Genomic DNA, 16,787 nt, shown 5'->3' with positions numbered 1-16,787 from the left:
AACAAAATGACTCTGGAACTGGTGGGTGGGACCTTTAGACCATCAAAGAATACCGATAACCTTCGAGTATAGGTAAAATTTTTGCTTTTGCGAATAATACCAGCTTAACCGTACTCCGAGTCACATAAACCGGGGCAATTTCAGAAACGTTCAAACAGCAGTAACAAAAGTCCAAAGTCAGCAACATAATGGTAGATTCCCCAAAGGCGTCTGCATAGAAAAAAACTTCCAAATGTAAAACTGGTTTACACATAAAGGAAAGTGTGTCTTTTTCGTCCGTTCTCGGACAGAAAACGATACAAAACAAATCTATTTCCCATCAACACGCGAATCACCTAATAGAACGCTCAAACAACAACGACCAATGTTTTCTTTTAGTGGTTAAAGACTCGCTCTTTTTTTCAGGAAGTTAGATATAGAATGACATCCTTGATGCGTCTTAAGATCACTTTCACCACCCTTGCAATGACTGGAATGGAACACTAAGACAAAGGTGAACGTTCAATGTTGTCAGAAGCGTGGGTGATTGGGAATGATCAGCCGATCCGCCCTTCAAGCACATGATAAACAAAATGCCGATTCAGGAGCACCATCACTGTTGAGTTAGTATTTCCTCGTGCTAATACGACATGAATTATTTTTGTGTTTTCAAATATTGCGATTATTTGGGCTGCACACAAATTACACAAGATATATTGTTATATTGTTATATTACATTAACATACACCATCATTATTTCTAGGAGGATAAAGGATAAAGTGCCTTAATCAATCCACTTGGGAGGCGCTAACGCGTTTTACTGGAATTCGTAATCGTTGAGGTTTTGGAACGCGTGTTGGCCTATACAATGACTTGCGGGGCCAGCCGATGATCAAGTCAGTGTTTTTATCCTCCCAGACAAGTCCGGTACCAATTTATCGACCCCGGAGGGATGAAAGGATGAAAGGCTTGGTTCCCACCAAGGCGGTTTCGAACCATCGACGGCCACAGCGGAACCTCTAACTGACTACACCCGCCCTCCGTTATTTTTGGTTGTCTAGAATTAGTCTTTCCACATAAACAACAGAATTAAAGGCATCACCCCACGAATCTGAGGTGGTGCAGATTTCAGGTGGAGTATTCGTACACGAGATGGGAGACTACGGAGAGGGGGATGATTCCGTCCATTTCTTGCTAATTGCTGTAAAAAAACCGCCCGGAAGATGCGGCGCCGCACAAGACTGGCGTGCTCCAAACGAACCTCATGTACAAAATGGTGCGCCAAAACGAATGAAGCCGTTTCTTCCGGGCCGTTTTTTACGGCAATTAGGAAGAAATGGATGGATCACCCTCCCCCGTCTCCGTAGTCTCCCATCCTGTATACGAATACTCCACCTGAAATCTGCACTACCTCAGATTCGTGGGGTGATGCCTTTAAAAGAGATTGGATGTTGAAATTGATTTTTCCAAAACTGTTCTGGATGGTGTAGTCGAAATACAAACTTGCTTGTGCTTCTTAGAAGAACTAAATAATAAAGAATTCATCTGTTTGGGAAGTTCGCATTTTTCAAAGCTTTATAAATATGTGATCGAATGTGATTTATCCGAACAAATGTTCTATCCTTCGCCCAGGTAAGGTTAAGATACGCCGAATCAAACAGAGAAAAATAGAAAAATTGATGTGGAAAAATGGGAAAAATGGGAAATGCACAAGAATTCTTAGCATTGTTGGAAAGTTTAAATATAATACTCAGATAGTCAGCGTATCCCTTAAATTCTATGTAGGGATTAATTTTGTTATTTACGAAACCATTTCGCACAGCATTTCTCGATCCCTGTCAAAAGCATGATTCATTTCTTTCACAATCACTGCTGTATCTATTTGGAGGCCAACTGGTTCCAATTATAAAAACTATCAACATCTATCAATCTCGATGTACACAAGAGTGACGCGATCAACTATTTAAATCCTGTTAAATATGTCTTCGGAATTAATTTTGGAGCCTGATAGCGCCACTGATTTTTTTCTGATATGAAAAAGAATACATAGAACACCAGTCTACATTATTTGAATACTGTAAATACATATAGCAAGGTCAACGTAAACTTCAAATCCGAACAATTCTGAACGATTCCATGAGGATGAGAGTGAAATTGCGGTAATCAGATCTAAATCACGAATCGTAACAGTAATATGGTAGATAGGTAAGTATGATTAAGTCACGTGCAAATGGGTTTAATTCAATATTTAGACCTTGCATACGTCAGTAGCGTTTCTCCCTCGAAATGTTTTTTTTCTAGCAAATATCACCGCGTGTCCATACGCTAAAATCAATTTGCTTCACTTACCAGTTACTTACAGTTATTTTTTTTTCGTGCACTGTAAGGTATGGTGAAAATCAAGTGGAAAGAACGCAGCAGTGTAAAGTTACTAGCTTGAAATAAGATCGTGGGACAACTTCCAGGTGCAACTAGCAAATGACGATGAAGAGACATTCCACTCAACAGTAATAAGTGCTTTCAGTGAGATGGCACTACTGATTTATTAGGAACTAATCACTGTGATGAAAACTGAAAAATACTACAATAATATGTGTTTAGAAAGAGCGGAGAATTAATTTATTAGAGAACAGGAGACGCTTGTGAAATTGAGAGGTGCTAATCGGAATTTCTATAGCATGTTCAGCTCAAAGCAATGATTTCCTTCATCTTTTTAAAAGTTTTACTCATATTTCCTCAGATGATATTATCTTGCAAACATATGAAAGTTTGTGAAAATGAGGCGTTATTAGGACGAGAATACCATGAACTGGAACTAGTTTATAATCGTCGATTTTCGTTATACTTTCAAATACGGTGCTGATCCTCTCCGATGAATTGGCCGGACTGAGTGATGAGGAGTGAGGAAACGAGTAAACGTGACGTATCCTTTCTACTTACTAACCGAAAGCAGCAGTATAGTTGGCAGCGGCGATGGTGTGAGACGACACCGACAAAGATGGCAATGGAACTGGTTATTTGGAGCGAGAAGAGAACTCGAAAGAAAACAGACAAACTGCCCACCATCGAAATGGCACACAACACCTTCACAAGTTGTTAAAGCGAACACAACAACGGAGAGAGAAATACACACAGGTCAGCCGATGGCAGAAACAAAAGGACCACTAAATTCAGAATTTTGATGTTAGTGATTACTCATATAAACGTATTTGGAGAAGTCAGCATTGTTGGTTCCAAAACCTCTTGCTGACATGGATGCACTGCCAGGGTTATATTACCTACTTGTTTATTTATTACGGTCAATGACGTCGCAAATAAAGAGATGGAACTCAAGAACGAGTAAAAAAAAATGGGACGAGAGCACACTCATACAAGTGCAGTAACTGGAAAGTGAACAAATAATGAAAAGACAGATGAGAAGAAGACAACAAGCCAGGATTACCTCGGTGTCCAAGCCTGAATCCTCTGCGGAATATTAGTTAGAAATTCCGAACACAATTCGAAAAAGCTTCAAGAAGATTTTTTTATCTGTCCCCTCACCAAAAAATCGAAATAGAAAAAATCTCATTTGTTCTGCCGAATTTGAAACATAGCGAGTTAATTTTCTTAAACGGACATTATATTTAATATTTTTGGAATGAAAACTCGTGTATGGTCGAGCCAAGGTGACCTGAAGCCGGAGAACAGTAAGGAGTTCTTCGCGAACGCCTCCGAGACATTACGTATCTCGTGGATATGCCTGGGGAGACCTAAGCATGCCGCGACGTAGCCACGCTCCATCGAGGCACAGACAGCTATCCTAAATCCCCTCCTTTAGAGGCGACTGCAGAGACACAGAAAACTACACAGTTGCAAAGAAATATGAAAAAAAAGAATACGTAGTGAGAGTTGTCGAAATAGCTGAATCAAATCCGAAATCAAACAGATCACAAGGAAAATATCTAAACTGCGAGTCCACGCACGTAATGCGGATAGAAAATGGATTCATAGACGAGATTTGAAAAACAATGTGCTTAATACCACATGACATGTTAAATGGTGTGGTGGTCCATTAGAAGAGAAGGAGCGAATTTTGTCATGATTTTATAGTCAGGAAGTTCGGTAAATTATTCAAGTCCACTTTTTTTCCTGCAATATAGATGACTTCACATTTACAGAAGATCTTTCTGCTAAACACCTATCTTCATCCATAAATCCGTCAGAGAATTTACCTATTTTCATCCATATGATCGAAGAAACACCAGTAAGTTCCAATGAACTTTTCTGATTTTTCAGAACGATTCAGTAGCTCGTAACGATATCCTAACGTATCTTAAAAGGTCCCATGATTTTTGCTTGACATCAGGATCGTTTCGGCCGCGCTCGATTATGGCACGGTGGAGGTGGGACATCGCTTTGTGAGGAGGTGAGTGAGGGTGTCACCTCGACAGTAGCCACTGGCTCCAGTGCGTCACTACGAGCGCTGGTGCTTATGCAAATGCACCGGGGTTCAGGTATTTTGTTGCGTTTACGTAGGAGGTAAGAGCGGAGGTAAGAGGCAACGATTACGTCTGGCCCGTGGTTCCCAAACTGACCTAAGCCATCTAAGACTTTATTCCCCCAGGTTCTTTAAATTTGTTTAGCTCCAGATTAAAGGCATCACCTCACGAATCTGAGGTGGTGCAGATTTCAGGTGGAGCAATCGTATACGGGATGGGAGACTACGGGGAGGGAGGTGATTCCGTCCATTTCTTGCTAATTGCCGTAAAAAACGGCCCAATCGAACCTCTTGTACAAAATGGTGCGCCAAAACGAATGAAGCCGTATCTTCCGGGCCGTTTTTTACGGCAATTAGGAAGAAATGGACGGAACCACCCCCCTCTCCGTAGTCTCCCATCCCGTATACGGATACTCCACCGCAAATCTGCACCACCTCAGATTCGTGGGGTGATTTCTTTAAACACAGAAGATAAGATCTTGACATGGAACAGCGGCCTCCGTTTCAATCTCCGCGATTCATTTTTTATAAGATACGTACGGGCACGTAACCTACGACGGTTCTGAAGTGAATTCGAACGCACATCCACAAGGGGATTATCACCGCCAAGTTATTCACTGCTATATTCTTGTAGAGCAGTGATCCATCTCCATTGGCAGAAATTGCTCAAGCATTCTTTCTACTGTTCTTCAAGGAAATTTTTTAAGCAGTTTCTCTTATCCGAAAACGGGCTAAAGATGGAATTTTTTCGAAAAAAATTCTTGTCAATTTCTTAAAGACTGTATTTGGTTTTTTCTTCCTCTTTTTCTGTCTGAATCCTGAATATTTGCTTCCATTCAATAGAATCCAGTCCATTTACCTACCAATATTTTGTAGCTCTTTTTTTCATTCGAGTCTGCTGTGAAAGACTTCTGCGGCCACTATTGGCTGGAGCAAGAAGTGAGGTCGAACACGAAGGACTTCGAGGTTTCTCAGTGAGCTTGCTCACCCCGTTTTTGTTCTATACAATTTATCTGACTAGACAAAGTTGATTTTTTTCTGGATATGTGGGCGTAGTTTGAATGTTGTCAGTGAAAGCGGTAAAGTTCTGCAACGAAGTATCACTGCACTGAATATGCGCCAGGGAAAGGATGAAGTCACATTAGATTCCATCGGTTCATAAAATGATATGCGAATGGTTCTAGTTCCACTTTCTTTGCCCTCCCCAATGCAAAGATTGCGCCAATGCATATCTTTTCCCCCTTTTTGATTTTGTTTTATTCTGGGATTTAGAAGGTATTCTGGGACTTGCTTAGGAGTAATCAGATAGTCGATCTCGGCGTGGAGCCGCTCCAGAGGAGCTCAGCTGCTTCCGCGAGACCGCACATAGCAAAGGTCAGCTCACGGAGGGCATGTGCTAGACGATGGCTCCCAACCTCCCTATGGCCCGCACGTCGCCGCATCCAACTATCCCGTGTTCCTGAGCCCTGGATCCTGTAAAGCGAACCAGAATATGGGCGAGCAAAAAAACTCCAAAGACCTCAATGACCTCAAAAACGAACTCAACAACTTCTTATCGTCGCAGCCTCTATTCTGAAGAAAAAGAAGAGACTCTACCCAATACGTGGGTACACGTTGCTGCTAATGACGGTAATTATATTGTTGATCGTTGATTTGTACTAGTAAGGGAAAAATCAATTGTACAGAGACCCAATCTCTCGATTAAGGGTGCACGTTATTTCCACCTCAATTTTTTTACTGTAGTTCAAAGTTGACAACACTTTTATCTATGACTTTCCCGAAAACCTGTTCACTTTTTTTAAAAAGCAAACCTGCTTATAAACAAGCGTTCATAAGATTCTCTGAGGTTTAATTGCTTCTCCGCGTTCTAGGCACTTGGCCACTGCCATTCAGTTTTAAACTAGTTCCGCCACAATGACGCGCTTGAGGGCTTCCATTGACGGGTTGGCGCACTCGAGGCTGCTTTTGCGTGAATCTCTCTTGACTGCATTTGCTGTAGTGTTACAGTACAGTTAAAGAACACAGTACACTACAGTAGTAACAATAAGAAGGACAAGAAGAGCTGGATTTGTAAATGATCCATCGGAAGTACCTGAATGGGATGTTTTACGGCAACTGAGAGCAAAGGACGGAGAACATGAAGCAAACATCCTCCTTTTCGATTATACAAAGGTTATTCTATGATCTTTCCTAGTAATTACTAGGCACGCCGAACGTTTATCTCCAAGGTTACTTGGATTGAAAAAGATCGCGACTTTATAGGGCACAACGCTAATGTAGTGATTTTGTGGCGGGTTTTACAGACAATCCGATAAATTTGCGCTCCATTACCACCAGAGGATAAGATGTATGTGAATGTCGTTTTACTGTGGACCCAAAGGTTAAGAGAAAATTTTAATCCGTAGTCGGTACCGAATGTATTCAACAGTGTGAGCGCAACGAACTTCAAAGGCAGCATACCAGGGAATTAGTGGTGTTGGGATCCTTCCACGAAATGAAAGGGTTACGTGTGTAGGTCAAGAGCGTCACCACGCTCCATTTTCAGTAATTACAGTGGCATGAAAAACGGTCAACGCGCCGTTTCCGCAAGCGAGCAGACAATCAAAGGGCAGGCAAAGCAGTCTGTGCCACTCGCTGGCAGACGCGGCGCGTATGCCTGCCCTGAGGAGACGAGGAGCATTATAAAGTGCCTCGTAGCGGGAAGAAGTGCGACAAAAGCGTTCCTCATGCTGTTTTCCCGGATAAGGGCAGCGGTTAAAGCCACGAAACTGGCGAGATTAAGGGCTTTGTGGGCGAATATGGAGTTCGGAGTGTAGATTACGAGTGTGAACAAGGCCCGCTCAAGTCCTCCTGATCGTCCTGGGAAACGGAGTCGGGAACGGCATTTGATCGGCAACTCCTAGCGTCATTGTTCCTATCTCTCTATGTACTGCAAGTAAACCAACGTAAACCTTAGCCTCATATTAGAGAGAGAGAATCCAGCGTTCATCAGGAGCACCACACACACACGCAAAAAAACAGAAAAGTTCTTTTAATTGGACTAAAGTGTGAAATATTGCTGCATTTGTACAACTTCTTATTATAGGCTTTCCGTCATCGCTATTTATAGCAGTCCTCAGGATGGTGATAAAGTCCCCGAGGGTTGAGTTTCGTTGACGTCTATTTAGCCGTTAATCAGGGTTTTACCAGAAAGATGTTTGTGTTTTTTTTATCTACAAAAGCTCAGGTAAAGGCGTTGGAACATCATTTTGTGAGCTCTTTCTGAGCATAATAAAAGTCTTAGGATAAGAATAGTAGTCTTCCATCTTTTCTGGATTATTTTACAAGTTTTACTGAGTCATTTAAAGCGAGTTTTAAAAAGTTCTAGTGTGTTGTTGTATAAAATTAGAATTGTAAAGACTTAAAAAAACAACTCATGGTAGTGAATGAAAGAATTCGATTGCACGCCATTGAGGAGAGTCTTCTGTGTCACATTTCAGGTTCGTTGAAATGGAGCGGAAACCCTCTGAACCCTGCACCATGGGGGCTACTCTACCCGAATGGGTTATGCTGACGTCTCAAGACAAAGACAAAACAAATGAAGAAGAAGAAAAAAAAGAAAACAAGAGAAACAAACGAAGGGGCTATAAGGCTTGAGCTATGTCTAAGCGTCAAAAATTTCGAGAACTAGATTGACGTGAACAAGACTGGGACAATCCGGACCTGCACATAGGTCTTCCGAGGGCATCCTCTTTTATATATCTCTTCCCAATGGTCGCATCCGACGGCAGACTTGCCGCGAGGTTACTGCTCGAGTAGACGGCGCTTCGCTAAAGTGGCAGGCAACCGACGGTCCTCTGGCAAGAGGATCCCTGACTCCCTCAAGCCGAAGGTGTACAGGATCGTCATACGGCCTCAAGCGCCCAGATGCGCTGAAATGATGGAAATGCAGCTGCTGCGATGGACTGTTGGCGTCACTCGCTTCGACCGCATTCGTAACGAAGATAATCCGGCAGAGACTAGACGTAGTTCCCATGGCGAAAAAAAGCGCAAAACGTGACTCCGATGGAACATCTCTCTCCGGTCACCTCTTGACCGGTGTTAACTATATTTTCCGTAAAATAGCCATAGACTTTTGGTCGCTTTCAGATGGGACAACGCTGGTCTGATGATGCACACACCAACGTGAAGCTGGCCGGCACCCAAACTGATCAAGCACCCGACCAGGTGAAGTAACGTCATCTGACCAGGAAAAAACAAACAGCGGCTCTAATCCGGGCAAACACTAAAGAAAAAGAAGATTAAAAGGTCGATGATTTGAGATCGACAACGCTAACTTAACAAACCAGAATCTGAGAAAAAGAGAGAGCGTTCAAGTGCATCTTCTTTGAGCTCCCTTCGCTTTGAGACCTATGTTCAACATTTCCGTTAAAGGTATAGTAGGGTCAAAACGACATGAAACACGTACGCAGTTGCGTACGCGGCTTCTTTCGAGGCGCTTCGGTGGAACGTAGTGGCTAGGAGCGTGGTGAAATTCTTGCTGGCATCACCCATCGCTGCAGTTGGCGACGGGCCCACCTCGGTTCCAACTGCTGCCTCCACATCGCCGTTTCGAGCGCGTACGCAAATGCACATCAACTACACTCGTGTTTCATGTCGTATTGACCCGACTATATATTTGGATTTGGTTGATTTAAATCAACATTAAGACGCCTATTCTCGCTTCACTCTTCTTCAGAAAGATTCAAAAACGAAAGAGTCCCTTTATAGTGCTACAAGAAAATTCCTTTGAAATGTGTTACGTTCCGATTTTTTCTATACCTTTTTGCCAATCAAACAAACTTTGTTCGTGAGAAAGTTAGCTCAGATTTGGAACTAAATGCAGAGAACAAATCAGATGTATACTATATTGGAGTTTTGCTTTTTTTTTGTAATTAAATAGCATTTGAGTGTTAATGGAAAAATGAAAGTGACAGAATCTCCTGCCATTCGAAATTCCTAGTAAAAATTTGCAATTTTGCGGTTTTTTTCGTTGCCTGAAGAGGGGATACTATGAGCAGCTCTGCGCACTTCACCAATCCTTCTTCATTCCGCTACTACTCTTCTCTACCTCCGATTGTTTGCTCATCCTTCTGGAATGATTAAATAACTATCGCAAAGGAGGTTTTGAGTGCAACTAGTTGAATTATATTCACGTACGTGCATAAATTGTTATGTACTACATACACATGCATGTTATACAGGATGGCCCAGATCAAGTGTGGGATTCTCTGTCTTTGCAGGATTCTCTCCTATCACACTGTGGAGAAAAGTAGCAAGCCTTGTTGTTCGAGGGCCTCAGCCATCGCTTGTGCCCAGAGTCACGACGTCTTCCCAAATCAGACTACAATCCCTTGATTATAACGTACGGAACGTGGTCGAAGCAAATGCGACTGGAATTGCCCAGTAATAGAAGCTTCCTAATGGCCTCTATTATGGCGGTAATCACGGACACAGAAAAGCAGCGCTGCTTAAAGGCATCACCCCTCGAGTCTGAGGTGATGCAGACTTCAGGTGGAGAGTTCCTATGCGATTCTGGAGGTATCGTGTAGTTCTTTCTGTTTTCTGTTCTTCATGATGAGAGATCTTCTAATTTCTATTAGGAACATGTGAATACAGTGCCTCTAACAAGTATACGCTGAGTGCCAAGGACTTGTATCGAACGTAAAACAAAAAACAACAACGGATTTTTACTTACCGCTGCCTTTACGGATCGAAGGAAAACCCCACTTTTGATCTACTAGTTTACTATAACTTGTATGACTTTTTTTTCGGGTTGGACTCCAAGCAAAGTGTATCAGGAACAAGTGCCAATTGTTCGACTACAGTTAGTTCTCCACCGAACGAACGAGAACGGTTCATATCTGATTCGGTCACAAATCCTTGACTACTTTTCCACACATGTAAAATATTTCCGACACCTCATTGAATAACGATGTCCATTCCCTGCAATCCTTAAAGGCATCACCCCACGAATCTGGGGCAGTGCGGATTTCAGGTGGAGAGTTCCTATACGGGGTCGTAGATTATGGAGAGGAGGGTGATTCCGTCCATTTCTTCCTAATTGCCGTAAAGAACAGTCCAGCAGATGCGGCGCGTACACGGCGTTGGCGCGCTCCAGTCGAACTCCCTGTAGGAAATAGTGCGCCAAAACGCCTGAAGCAGTATCTTCCGGGCCATTTTTTACGGCAATTAGGAAGAAATGGACGGAATCACCCCCTCTCCATAGTCTCCCATCCCGTATACGAGTACTCCACCTGAAATCTGCACCACCTCAGATTCGTGGAGTGATGCCTTCAAACGAAATTCATATCGAACTCACAGCACCACAGGTCAGAAGAAGTCGCATGGTTTTTCACTGAAATGAAATTGATTCTCTTCCTGAACTCGAATTAGTTTGTCAAAAAATCTCCGAATTTACCTAGATGAACACTTTAGACTTCAACACAAAACTGTAGATTATCAGTGATTGTGTGTGTGGCTTTTAAAATGAATTTTGGCGCCTCTCGATGGCTAAAATCAGCACGTTTATACTCTCATACACTTTTGTTAGCTTCCACTTCCAGCTTGACATCAGAGGCGAAAATCCACCATTATGAACCCTTTCATAGGCTTTTGCAAACTTCTAATCCATCACTTTAGTCATTGGTTCCATTTAGTCATTGGTTTCTTAACTGATTGATCCTTTAATCCAGCGTTTAAGGAGCAGTCACGAGGTCTCTTAGGTTGGAAGAGCAGCTGAGCAGTCCACCAGTTGTGCTCTTCTCTAGCCAGTGCGATAGTGCATACGTTGATTCACCGAGCTCACCTTGTAAGAGACGAACTCATAGTTCCACATCCCTCAATTTCTCAACAAATGATAAAGGGTGAAGCGTCCAGCGTTAATCAATCCGCTTGTGATGCGCCAACGTGTTCACTCCAATTCGGATTCGTTTCAGGTTTGTTCTAGGAATTTTTCCTACTCGATGACTTGCGGGGACTAGTCCATAAGTTTAACCAGTGTTTTCATCCTACCGCGTCAATCTGGGAGCAATTTGCCACCTCCCAAGGGATAAAAGGGTTGGTTAGCTGCCGGGTGGTTTCGAACCGTTGATCGATCGTGCAGCTACCAGAATTAGTTTTTTTTTCTTTGTCGCAATTGCTGTTACTTCAGGTCTTCAATTCATTCATCCATCCAGAGATACTCGACAAACCTGGTGACCCTGACTAGTTTTGTATTTGTTTCTTTATTTCTTCTTTAAATGTTCCATGATCATGCGTGTGTCTAAAGACAAATAAATCTTATTATTGTCGACTCACTCGAAAGTTCTGGGATTCTGTTCTGATTTACAAGACTTGCTAGAACCATATCTTCGTTCAAGGCAGCATCTGAATCTGATCTATTCAAAATATCTGACATTCACTTCACATTGATGTCTAGACCTTGTGTCTTCTTTTTGAATTGATTTTGATCTCGGTACAGAATGAAATCAATAAAATTCTGCGGAAAACGAGTTAAATGTATGGAAATTCACGTTTTGAGGCAAGAACAGCTCCTTTCAGCTGGAAAATGTGAACATTCCGCATCGAGAACGAATGGATTTGCGGAAAATCTCAATTTTGAATTCTTCTTGGTTGAAGGTGCGGGTCGAGATGTAGTTTCCGAGTGTCTTAGTAAAAAAAATGGAACTCTAAGGATTCAGACGACGGATGAACAGGGAACACCAAAACGGACCCATCCGCCCCTGCAATTGCTGCATTTATACGAGTCATGAACGCGCGGTAGAGTGGTTTTGTTAATCATACGAACACCTTTGTGATTTTAACCTTCGGGTCAAAAATGCTAAAAGGTTGCTTCGTTGGATATTTTTCGTTATCGTTTCTGCGGGTGTAAAGAGTTGCCTGCTCCGCTACATTGATGTGCTTTAAATCTACATGATCACCGTACTTGTGGATGTTCTGTTTCTTCGTTGTTGTACTTGTGAACTGCGTCACTAGCCGCACTTATGCATTTTTGGTGAGAACCTAACATTAGAAATTTCTTCGAACGCCGTCTTTTAGAAGAGTACCTGATTGTAATCGTGTGCTTGTCAATCGCGACATTTTTACGCCACACTGTTTCAAGTATTTCATCTGGCTTCCCCTCTTCTTGGTTTTATGAAACTATGGAAAACCCATGTATGCGGAACGTTGAGGTGTCTAAAAATGCGCATATGACACCAATAACCAACCCTTTAATTAAACACAGGATTACAGTCTCTTAATTACAGTATTCCGAAGACAACACTAAGAAATAATATGCTGGAAAAAGAGGACAAAACACATAACGATGCCGTTTGCGAAACAATAACGAATAAATAATAACGTTGCCTGTCCTGTGAAATCGAAGACTTGTCTCATTCGCAAAGCCATCAGCGAAACCTGCCTCACTTTCCGCAGTACTCAGGCAGTGATTCCTCTACTAAGCGTTAAAGGCAAAGTATTAAGATTTTGACGTGGTGCGAAACCCAATGGAAGTAGTGTGTTCGTGAAGTACGCCGTAATTTAGGAAAAGTAAGTAGTAGCACTAGTAATCAGTTTTGGCACGCGCCGCATCCAAGTGCGAGCGGTCCGAGATCAATTATGTCTTCTCACCAGCCTACTCAAGCGAAACCAGTGAATAAGCTGTTGAGCGGACCGGAGTGTGTACTTAGAGGCGCATTCTAGTGTACCTCGTATAAATAATCGTGTAATGCGGCATCGAAGCCGTTTTTTTACGACGGTTAGAAAAGAATGAGCGGAAACACGTTGGGTTCCGTAATGCACAGGCCTAATTCCACACTTTCGCTGTGGGTTTCGCACCACGTCAAAATCGTGATACGCTGCCTGTTCTCTTGTCTCCTCTAACAATAGTTCTTCTTATGAAATTATTATTAGGTAAAATTATTAAAGGCATCACCCCACGAATTTGAGGCGGTGCAGATTTCCGGTGGAGTATTCGTATACGGGATCGTAGATTATGGAGAGTTGGGTGATTGCGTCTATTTCTTGCTAATTGGTTTAAAAAACGGCCCGGAAGATGCGACGCCGCACAAGGCTGGCGCGCTCCAGTCGAACTCCCTGTAGAAAATTGTGCGCCAAAACGCCTGAAGCTGTATCTTCCGGGCCGTTTTTTACGGCAATTAGGAAGGAATGGACGGGATCACCCTTCTCTTCATAATCTACGATCCTGCATACGAATACTCCACCTGAAATCCGTACCACCTCAGATTCGTGGAATGATGCCTTTAATCGTATTAGATGATCATGCACTGATATACTCGGTTCAAATTGGGTCATAGTTTTCCAAGAATTCACGGAAGACCTCCTTGTTTTCACGACCAAAATTTCTATAACTAAAAAATGGAGAGCAGCGAACTGTACATATTGGGATTCATTGACAATTTTCTGACTGTACTTGGTTCTCAAACACAAATATTATTTAAACGTCTACTTTCTCTCACTACACAGAACTGATATGTTTTACCTCCCCCAGAATGAAAATTTTGCTTTGCGGCTATTTTTAGAGTGTCTGCTCGCTGCTACTGTAACAACGAGATCAGCTCACCACAATCCACGCTATTCTGAAGGGAATCGAATTTCTTACAAACAGCTCCGCTCTTAGGAACTCCTGAGATTTGAATCCACATTGCTTCGGGCGGTTTTTCTTTGCTTAGCGGTGTAAACTCTGCTTATTTCGTTGTGTTTTATATCTAATATCGCGCACGTTCGGTAAATGTCGAAGACAATATGTGATTTAATGAAAATGCTTCCCATAAGCTCGCAACTGTATTAAAAGTCTCATTTGAAGTTTCAAAGTCGGTTGTGGCTGGAAGCGGTAATGACTCATCCTTTCTGTTATCATCCGTGATGTTGAGGACTGCGGGTATAAGTGCACAATGACGCCTTTATGTTTCTTTCTGGCCTACTGTAACTCTCAGGAACTCGGGAGATGGGAAGAAAGGACTACGTACATACTTGTTCCTTTGTTCACGTTCTTAGTAATGCTAAGAAGTTCTTGGTAAGCGCTGAGTAACAATGAATGAAATGGTGTTCGGCTCCCATAGGTCTCTCTTAAAAATCCACCGTTTTTGACACTAAGTAGTCAGATTGCTAAAATGCCGGTCAAATTTAGATAATGCTATTCTTGGAATTCACATCGTTCCTGATCGCTCCGTACTCCAGCGCATTTCCCTCTTCAAAACCTTCTGTCATGAGTGTGTCATCTAAAAGAAAACAATGGAAAGAAGGAGTGGCTCCTTTGTTATTTCTGACGAAAGTGCAGCTCAACGTCGTCTCAGTGTTGTGCCAGAAAGTTTTGGTGTGATTTTCTTTTCCCCTCCTCTCCATTTCCAGCTTGTAAACTTCCAGAATTTGTCCACTGCGGCAGTATTTTCTTTAAGGCGATACGAAGATCTGACGCGAAAAACATTCGAAGTGTTTTACATAACAGCCACGTCCAACTTCGAATTCTGAAGGAGAATCCATCGGGGTGAGCAACGAGCTGGCACAGTACCAAGACCTTTGCCGGCTTTGACCCTCTGAGTCAGAGGTGCAAGGGCGCATCGTTATTAGTTTCTATTAGCGGCGCAATTCACCGCGGTCCGCTGACGTCTCGGTTTGGGGGTTATCAAGGTGAACGCTAGGTTACCTATTCCATTTGGTTACTGAACTTATCAGCGCGAGTTCTTCAAAAATCAGATTTCCACCTTCGTACACGTTTGGGGATCTTTACTAAGTCTCAACCTTGACCGCGTGTTCATATCGGTGGTTCATATCATATTTAAAAGAGCTCGTAAACGACATACCGTTCGTTTTTCGCGATATCTTAGCGGAAACCTAGATCCACGAGTGTTGTTGTCAATTGCCGACTGCTTTTGTATGCTTCTTCTGCTCTACTGACACAGAAAATTCTCGCAAAGCTTCCTTTTTCCAGGTGGAAATAAGCATGCACCTTGTTTTTCTATCTATCTATCTTTAAAAGAAGATTACTGGATCTAATCTTGTCCAGTGAACATTCGTTGCCTTGGAATGCGTTTTTACGAAAGTAGGGATCCCGTATATTTTTGTTTCTTGTTGTCTTTTTCTTCTGTCTTTTCGCTCTTTTCTGTTTTTTTTTTCTTTTCAATTAATTTTTCATCTTTTATAGTACATTACTTTGCTCATGAGCAAGTTTTCTTCCGAAACTGACTGCAGGTTAGCAGCTGTTTATATGAAAAAGAGTTCAGATGCACTTCAATGAGACGTTGCCGTGTTGTCAGAGCTTACTCTTTTTTGAACAAAATCCATGTTTTCTCCAACTAACGTTCTCACTCATTTTCTATCAGCAATACGAACTACGAAGAATGAGCAAAAATTACGATCAAGCTTTGCTTTGCGAACCTAAGCATTCCAAAATCTATAACTTTTATTTGTAGTTTTGCAGCACCTCCAAATTATTCTTAATTATAATTATCGTAAGGATTTCGGAGAAAATGAAAACGGGTGCATGTCTCTCCATTCTGTAATAAGCTGCTCCGCTTAACTAGAGCTGCTCCACGGTAACTCGTTAACTCGACTCACTCATTTTCTATCAGCATTCTTTTTAGTGCAAACGTTTCTTCTGCTGGTGATACTTGTGTACTTAAAGTGCATTCTTAGCACTTATGGAAGAAGATTTAGTTCCGGAAGTACTTTTATATCCAGTCTGGAAGAACCCAACAACAAACATCTGAACCTACAGGGAATTGTTTCATTTGAAAAATACTCGATATATTTTTGCGTTTAATCCCAGTCATAATAATTCATGAACAGATCCATGCAAACCCTGTAAGTTTATGGAAATTTTTCCTCGTAATTCTTCGTAAATGTTGTTCCCGGGGGACTTGTTTAGAATAAACAAACATCGTGAGGAGTAAGAAAACATCTGGTGTCCTGCTCATATCATCTGGGGTCATTACGCCACGAAAAAAAGTGTCCGCTGCTTATAATGACCCAATCGGATGCAGCAGTGCGTTAATCCACCACTTTTCTCAAGATCATTCAACTAAATGTGTAGTTCCGCGGAAATCTGAAGGTCGGATCACAGTAGAAGCCCTCCATGTCTATTCTTGCGTTAACATTGACATGGATTTCGAAACGCGTAAGAAAATATCAGCAAAAAAAGGGACCATCTTACCGTAACTGTGCATTTGAAGTATGTAGGGTGCATGAATTCATCTTGACACATTCGAAACTGTTTTAAATATTTTCGTCGCCACAACGGTGAAGCAAGAGCAGTTTTCTTCTTCAGCTGCATTTTCATTTTTCAAAACTTACCCTACTTTCTTGTGGTAAA

This window comes from Necator americanus, chromosome II, assembly GCF_031761385.1.
Source record: "Necator americanus strain Aroian chromosome II, whole genome shotgun sequence".
Lineage (NCBI taxonomy): Eukaryota > Metazoa > Nematoda > Chromadorea > Rhabditida > Ancylostomatidae > Necator > Necator americanus.
Note: the sequence above shows the minus strand (reverse complement) of the source record.